Source organism: Oncorhynchus mykiss, chromosome 17 (genome assembly GCF_013265735.2).
Source record: "Oncorhynchus mykiss isolate Arlee chromosome 17, USDA_OmykA_1.1, whole genome shotgun sequence".
In the NCBI taxonomy this organism is placed as follows: domain Eukaryota; kingdom Metazoa; phylum Chordata; class Actinopteri; order Salmoniformes; family Salmonidae; genus Oncorhynchus; species Oncorhynchus mykiss.
Genome location: NC_048581.1, coordinates 43,921,632 through 43,929,829, shown reverse-complemented (window position 1 = coordinate 43,929,829; position 8,198 = coordinate 43,921,632).

The following is an 8,198-nucleotide window of genomic DNA, read 5'->3' as shown; positions in this document are numbered from 1 at the left end:
TTAATGACATCTTATGCAAAAGTATTGCATGGTCTACAGTGTCAAAAGCTTTAGATAAATCTATGAACAAGGCGGCACAGTACTTTCTATTATCTAGGGCATTAGTAATATAATTTACAACATGTACAGTGGCCGTAGTTGTAACGGCTGTCCTCTTCATCTGAGGAGGAGTAGGAAGGATCGGACCAATATGCAGCGTGGTAAGTGTCCATGTTCATATTTATTATAACTCAGAACACTAAGACCAAAACAACAAAAATAGACCAACACGAAAGTTCTGTCTGGTACAGATACAGAAAACAACTACCCACACCCATAGTGGGAAAACAGGCTGCCTAAGTATGGTTCTCAGAGACAACGATTGCCACCATACCAGGCCAAACACATAGAAATACAAAACCTAGACTACAAAACATAGAATGCCCACCCCAACTCATGCCCTGCCCACACTAAAACAGAGACATAAAAAAGGAACTAAGGTCAGGACGTGACAGTAGTCATACTGTGTTTAGGTCTGAAGCCAGATTGATTGCTAGAAGGACTATTGTTAACAGTTACAAATTATTGTAGTTGCCTATTGTAATGGTTTTCTTCGTGAGAAGGAGAGTCGGACCAAAATGCAGCGTGTAGATTGCGATCCATGTTTTAATGAACAAACGTAAAACACGAATCAATGCAAACACTACAAAATAAAGAACGTGATGAACGTAACGAAAACCTAAAACAGCCTATCTGGTGAAAAACACATAGACAGGAACAATCACCCACAAACACACAGTGAAACCCAGGCTACCTAAATATGGTTCCCAATCAGAGACAATGACGAACACCTGCCTCTGACTGAGAACCATATCAAGCTGAACATAGAAATAGACAAACAAGACATGAAACATAGAATACCCACTCAGATCACACCCTGACCAATCAAAACATAGAAAATACAAAGTAAACTATGGTCAGGGCGTGACACCTATTCAATTTTAGCCAAACAGGAGAGCTTGGAGATCGGCTGATAATTATCCAATTCACGACCATCACCTCCCTTGAGGAGTGGTAAAACAAAAGCTGTATTCCAAGCTTTAGGAATCTTTCCTACGACTAATGTTTGATTAAAAAAATATGTGTCGAGGGGATGAAACAATAGACCGGTCAGGATCATGTTGGCCATTTTTTATTTCAAAAAGAAAACCAGCAGAAATAAAGTGCTTATTAAAAACATCACAAATTTCAATTCGGTCACTGATGATCCCAGATTCCGATGTAGGTAACAGTTTTCCAGAATTTAGAGGGATCACCAGCAGACTCTGTCATAGATTTAGACTTTTTTATTCCTCCGGTCCATTTATTTCTCAATTGCCTAAAAAGCAGCCAATCAGCTGTTTCACCAGTTTTCCTCGCCAAGACCCATGCTTGATTATTTTGCAGGTAAAGTATTTTCAAATTAGAGGAGAACCAAGGATTAGTTGTATTATTATTATTTTTTTACCTTAAACACGACTTATCAGCCATGGAGGTAAAAAATGATGAAAAAGAGAAGGCTAAAACTGGGTCCATTATGCCGTTTATGGATTTAAAGCTCTTAGTAATAAAGGTCATGGATAAAGGCTTGCTCTGAAAATTGTTTATAGTTTCTCTCTTAGAATTATACGGGGTCAGGAATTTTTAGCTTAGTGTCTCTGATACATGCAATAAGGCAGTGGTGTCACATCTGCTCCTGCCACACCTCCAGTACACTCTATCTCCCCCTCCCTTTCTGTTTGTTTGTGTGTGGTTGGAGACAGGTGTGCTGGAGGCAGAGCGGATCCTCACCAGCTGCAACCCAATCCATAATCAAGACCTCTACAACTACTCAGTCCTGCCACTTCCACTCTGGCAGATCATAATCTCTGCTAAGTCAGTTTATGATCCTAGCTTTTTATGATTATTCAAGATCTTGTTACCCTGCTGTGTCTGTTTCCCTGCATGATGCTGTTTATCCTCTCACTGCAGTTTTGCTGCTCTGACTCTGGCTCCTGTCTCCTGTTCCACATCTCACCACCCTGCTAACCTGTTCTGGATTCACCACACCACCACTCCATTGGATTCCACCCCCGGACCTGTTTACCCTGTACCAACCCAGCTCACTCCAACCTCAACCTCCACATCTAGTTTCCTACCACTCATCTGAGTTTCCCTGGATCTGCACTCCATATCTCCCTGTGTTACAATAAATACATTCATTCATCCCTGTTTCTTGGTCTGAGTCTGCTCTTGGGTTCCCCTGTGCTGCTCCGCCTAACCGTATGATCTGGCCAAGATATGAACCCAGCAGACTCGGATACTCTCCACCAAACTCTCGTTGGTCAAGGCGCCCTGCTCAAACAACATGACCAAGACCTTCTGGAGAACATCAAGGAGTTTTCACGGAGTCTGTCTGACCTACAGGTCTGAACCTTCCCCCTGAGCTCACAACCAGTCCCAAGTCCTTCTTCTCTGCCCTGGAGCCTTTTGGAGTCCTTACATGGAGAAGCGCTTTCTTGGGCCACTGGTGTGGGTGAGGCAGTCCCCCATCTGCTTCTCCTACGGTAGATTAACGGAGGAGATGAGGGAGGTCTTTGACCACCCGGTCTGTGGAAAGAATGCTGCTAAATGACCCCTGTTCCTTTGTCAATGTTTCCAGAGTGTGGCTGAAATGGCATGTGAGTTCCGCACCCTCACCGCAGAGAGCGGCTGGAACACTCAGACTCACAAGAACGAGTTGGTGTCCAGAGAGGAGCCTGCTGGACTTGACAAACTAATTTCTCTCACTATCTGCATTGACAACCGTCTCCGTGAGTGTCGGAGGGAGAGGGTAGGTCGGATTGCATGTCCCATAACATCTGCTTCAGTGCCTTGCTCTCCTCCTCCGATTGCATCGCATCCCCAGGCATGTTCTTCTCCTGAACCCATGTAGCTCGGCCGGACCCGTTTATCTCCAGAGGAGAGGCAGCGGCGTATCAGTACTAGGAGCTGTCTATACTGTGGCCAGATGGGTCACCTGGTCTCCACGTGTTCCCTGCGTCCAGCAAGAGGGGGCTCAGCAGCAGTGGGGAATATACTGTTGAGCGAAATCACCTACCCATCTCCCAGACCCCTGCTTGAAGCCAACCTTGTGTGGCAGAGCCAGGCTTTTCCTCTCTGCTCTCATCGATTCAAGTGCCGACGAGAGCTTCCTGGACCGAGTTGTCGTTAACCTGTTAGGCCTGGACACTGTTCCACTTAATTCACCTGTCAATGCCAAGGCTTCAATGGAAAGCTCCTCTCCCGTGTCTGTGAGTGAACAGTTCCTGTTATCCTGCATCTCTCTGGAGATCACCAGGAAAAGATCAGTTTCCACATAATTGATTGTCCTTACACTCCCCTGGTTCTGGATCATCCATGGTTAAAACTACACAACCCACAGATTGACTGGGCCACCGGGAGGGTAACTACTTGGAGTACATTTGTCATTCCCATTGTCTACATTCTGCCCTTACACCTGCCTTGTCTGTACCCCAGTCCATTCCAGAACCCCCGAACCTGTCTTCTGTTCCTTCAGAATATCACGGTCTAGCTCCTGTGTTCAATAAGCACCCCACCCCATCTCTGTTGCCTCATCGGCCATACGACTGTGCTATCGAGCTTCAGCCTGGAGCTCCTCTCCCCAGTAGCAGGTTGTATAACCTCTCCCATCAGTTCACCGCAGACAACACAGGTTCCGAGCCAGAAACCACAACACCATCCTCCTGCATTGTTGCTGCTGTTTCCTGGGAGATTGATTCCCATGTTCGCCAGGCTCAGCTGAACCAGCCTGATCCAGGAAACGGTCATAGTAAGGCTCTGTTTGTGCCAGATTAAGTTCACTCAGAAGTTCTTCAGTGGGCCTATTCTACTCTCCTCACCTGTCACCTTGGCATGAACCAGACTATCAGCCTTCCTGACTACCAGCCTTCCTGCATCAGCTATTTTTGGTGGCCCACCATAGATGAATTCCCAAGTATTCTTCTCTGTCTGCTCGGTCTGTGCCCGGAACAAAACCTCCACCAAACCTACGTCCAGTCTGCTTCGCCCTCTTCCCATACCCAGTCGCCCCTGGTCACACATAGCTCTGGACTTCATTACTGGTCTTCCCCCATCTAATGATAACTGTCATCCTCACTATTATTGACCCCCCCCCCCCCCCCCCCCCCCCCAAAAAAGTGTCTCACTTGCTTTCTTCCTCCAGGGAGACTGCGGTCCTGCTGGTATTCCATATGTTGTGGCTGCATGGCATCCATATTGACATATTTTCTGACAGGGGACCCCAGTTTACTTCCCAGGTATGGAGAGACTTCTGCTCTCAGCACTTGGTATTAATTTTAGCCTTTCATCTGGATATCACCCCCAGACCAATGGCCAGACCAAGCGGTCCAACCAGGAGTTGGAGACTGCCTTACACTGTGACTTCGGCTAACCCTTCCTCCTGGAGTGCCCAGTTGCACTGGGTGGAATATTCCCACAATACCCTCATCAACGCCTCATCTGGTATGTCACCCTTTGAGTGTGCCCTGGGTTACAACCCCTCTTGTTCCCTACCCAAGAGGTCGAGGTAACGGAGCCCTCAGGTCCTGGACCACATGCGCCGTTGTTATCGCACCTGGAGGAGGTCCTGGGCTGCTCTTCGTGCCTCCACCAGGACCCAATCACAAGATAACTGTCGCCGTGCTTCAGCTCCAGTCTACACTCCAGGCCAAAAAGTATGGCTCTCGTCCAAGGACTTACCCTTGAAAGTGGCTTCCAGAAAACTAGCGCCCTGATTCATTGGTCCATTTGAGATTGATCATGTCATTAACCCCTCTGCTGTGCATCTGAAACTCCCAGACTCTCTCAAAATCTACCCACCTTCCACGTGTCCTTCCCCCCCCATAGCTCCTCCACCCCCTCGGCTCATCGATGACATCCTGCCTATACTGTCCGGCGGCCTTTGGATGTATGACGTCGCGGTTGGCAGTATCTGGTGGTCTGGGAGGGATACGGGCCTGAGGAGCGCTGCTGGGTGCCCAGTCTTCACATTCTGGACCCATCCCTCCTACAGGATTTCCATACCTCACACCCTGACAAGCCCCGTGGGGGGGGGGGGGGTCTCCTTAACCTGCAGCCACTCTTCCAGTACACTATCTCTCCCCCCTTTCTGTTTGTTTGTGATTGTGTGGTTGGAGACAGGTGTGCTGGAGCCAGAGAGGATCCTCACCAGCTGCAACCCGTTCCATAATCAATACCTCTACAAATACTCAGTCCTGCCACTTCCAGATCATAATCTCTGGCTCAGTCAGTTTATGAATCTAGCTATTTATGATTATTCAAGATCCCGTTACCCTGCTGTGTCTGTTTCCCTGCCTGACGCTGTTTATCCTCTCACTGCAGTTTTGCCACTCTGGCTCTTGTCTCCTGTTCCACGTCTCACCACCCTGTTCTGGATTCACCACACCACCACTCCATTGGATTCCTCTCCGGACCTGTTTACCCTGTTCCAACCCAGCTCACTCCAACCTCAGCCTCCTAGTTTCCTACCACTCATCCAAGCTTCCCCGGATCTGCACTCCATATCTCCCTGTGTTACAATAACTTCCTTGGTTCATTCATCCCTGTTTCTTGGTGTGAGTCTGCTCTTGGGTTCCCCTGTGCAGCTCCCCTTAACAAGTGGTCACTGTCATTTGCAAATAACCCATTAACTGTGTATTTGTTAAGATAAGGTCTAATGTAGTTTTTTTCAGGTCTTTTGGATTAGGACGGGTAGGTATAGTTATTAGTTGAGTAAGATTTAGTTAGTTATAAATGTCTTAAATGATGCTGGCATCAGCCAGTCCAGATTGAGCTCTCCAATAAATAATTTAGTTTGCATAATTAGACATTAACTCAAACAATTTGCTTAGAACAGATACCGGAGCTGAGGGTGGGCGATAAACTCCCGCTAGCGTTAATAGTGCATTATGATCAAGGACCAAATTTAGAACTAAGCATTCATACTGTTTTCGGAACAGAAGTTGAAATGGACACCGTGACATCTAGGTTGCATTTAACATATATGGCAATACCTCCACCTCTACCCACTATGTCTGCTCTGTAGACATTATACCCAGCTAACAGAACAGCTGAATCTGGAACAGACACACACAGCCAGGATTCAGATGTAATCAATATGTCAGCATGTGATTGTGAGACCAGTATTTCAATAACATTTTACTTTGGGATCAAGCTTCTAGCATTATAATGAATCATTCCAAGGCCACTGTTTCGAGAGCTAATATCAGATGGAGCATTCAAAGTAATATTAGATGAGCGACGCTTCCTCGTGTAGCTACTGACAGGCCTGAGTTGGATGGAGACGATTACTTCTAACAATACCCCTTTGCCTGTGCGAGGAAGTGGCAACACGGTACATTGACAGTAGTGTAACAATACCATAAAGTCCATCAAAAGTTTAATCCATGTTAGCAGCACCTGTAGAGCTATTTAAAGCTGTGGGGGGAGCAATGAGTATAGTCTGATGAGTAATCGACCAATTCCGTGTATCAACCCCCATGGCTATATATTGTCAATTCTCACATGCTCTGTATGAGGGCTATAGTGAGAGCCAGGTTTGAGGAGAGAATGCTTGTACCGTACATATTCAGATGTAATCTATCCCGGAGAAAAACATTTGGTCGATGCAGGAAAGCTGTAAAATTGTTCACATATTGTATGCTTATTGAACAACAATAGCCTTTAAGCCAGATGTGTAGCAGGCACATACGACTGAACTTATTATCTGTATAGCGTGGAGACAGGAGTGGACCTGAATAATGCATTGGTTACCTGATTTAAGTAGAGTATAAATCAGTGATTTAAAGTCATTTTTAAGTTGCTCAGATTGCTGTAGTTTAATATAATTTGACCCTACACGGACAGTGATAGCTGAGGCAGTCAGGTGAATAGCTATTCACTAATGAATAGTAGTAACATACAGTCAATGTCCTGAATCTGGGCACCCGGGTAACAGATGGTCTCTGCTTTCCTAATAGAAACATTTTGGATCATGGATGAGCCCACAATAAGGACAGTGGGACTGCTGCTTGGTACGTTTTTAAAACTGTGTCTCTCTTGAGTTTTCTTCCTCCTAGAAAGTTGTTTGAGGCTAGTTGTTGGGCTGTTTCGTTGTAAATTGTTTAAATGGCAGGGATCCACTTGCTTCCGGGCAGAGTTGTTTGTTCCTTTGGGACCAATGGCAGAAACCTCAGACTCTTCCAATACCCGGTATCTGTTTCCCAGTTCCATTGCCTTGACGTTTTCCTGCCAATGATTTTTTGTTTGTTTCCGTACAGTAATCCATAGCTCCTGAGGCAGAGCAGAGGGAGTGGAGCAGACCGGGCGCTTGAGTATAGCTCCCGGTAATGGCCAAGGCTCTTCTAGCGGGATCAAATTATGTCTCACAGCTGCAGGCTAATCCGAGGCCGTGGTGACAAGCCATGGGCAAGTGGCTTCGTTCACCACGTTTTTGGCGGATTCAAGCAAAGAGTCAATCAGTTGATCATCTTCTTTCATCTTATGAAGAATAGACACTTTATCCTCCAATTCAATGATTTTCTTGGTCAATTGTTGGCAATTGACACATCCAGGGGTGAATATGGCCATTATATTCTGAGTTGTTAGCTAGAAACGCTAACTAGCTTTGGTGTGGGGGTAGGCCCAAATTGAACTAATACGCTAGCCAGCGTTACAGTGCTTCCGCGAGTCCAATACATATTTCTTTACAGTAACTCCACTCACTACTTGTATAGTCTTTTTGTAACTCCACAATAGGGGCTTTGTGTTTTGAGATTACAGCAGGGCTGAATAAGTCTTAACTTTGTTTCTTGTAGCTGCGTGTGTGTCAAACCCCACCACAATGTCCTGTCCTGGTAAGTCTAGCCTTCTCTTGAGTTGGGCTTAATTTCAGTGGAAAGCCAGCATCAGTATTAATTTGCTCTGAGTCAGAGGGGGACCAGCTTGAGTTAGGCTATACCTTCCAAAACTGTTTCTCGCAGTAACGTTGCTTGTCTCTGCCTCCTACCCGGTTCCCTTTAACTCTGCTCCTGTTCTCCAGGACATAGAGGTTCTAGCACTGAAAAACACTTAGAACAAAGTGAGCAGAAATGCCTGGACTTTGCAGTCTTCCTCTTTAAGTTCCACTTTCTAGGCAGAGC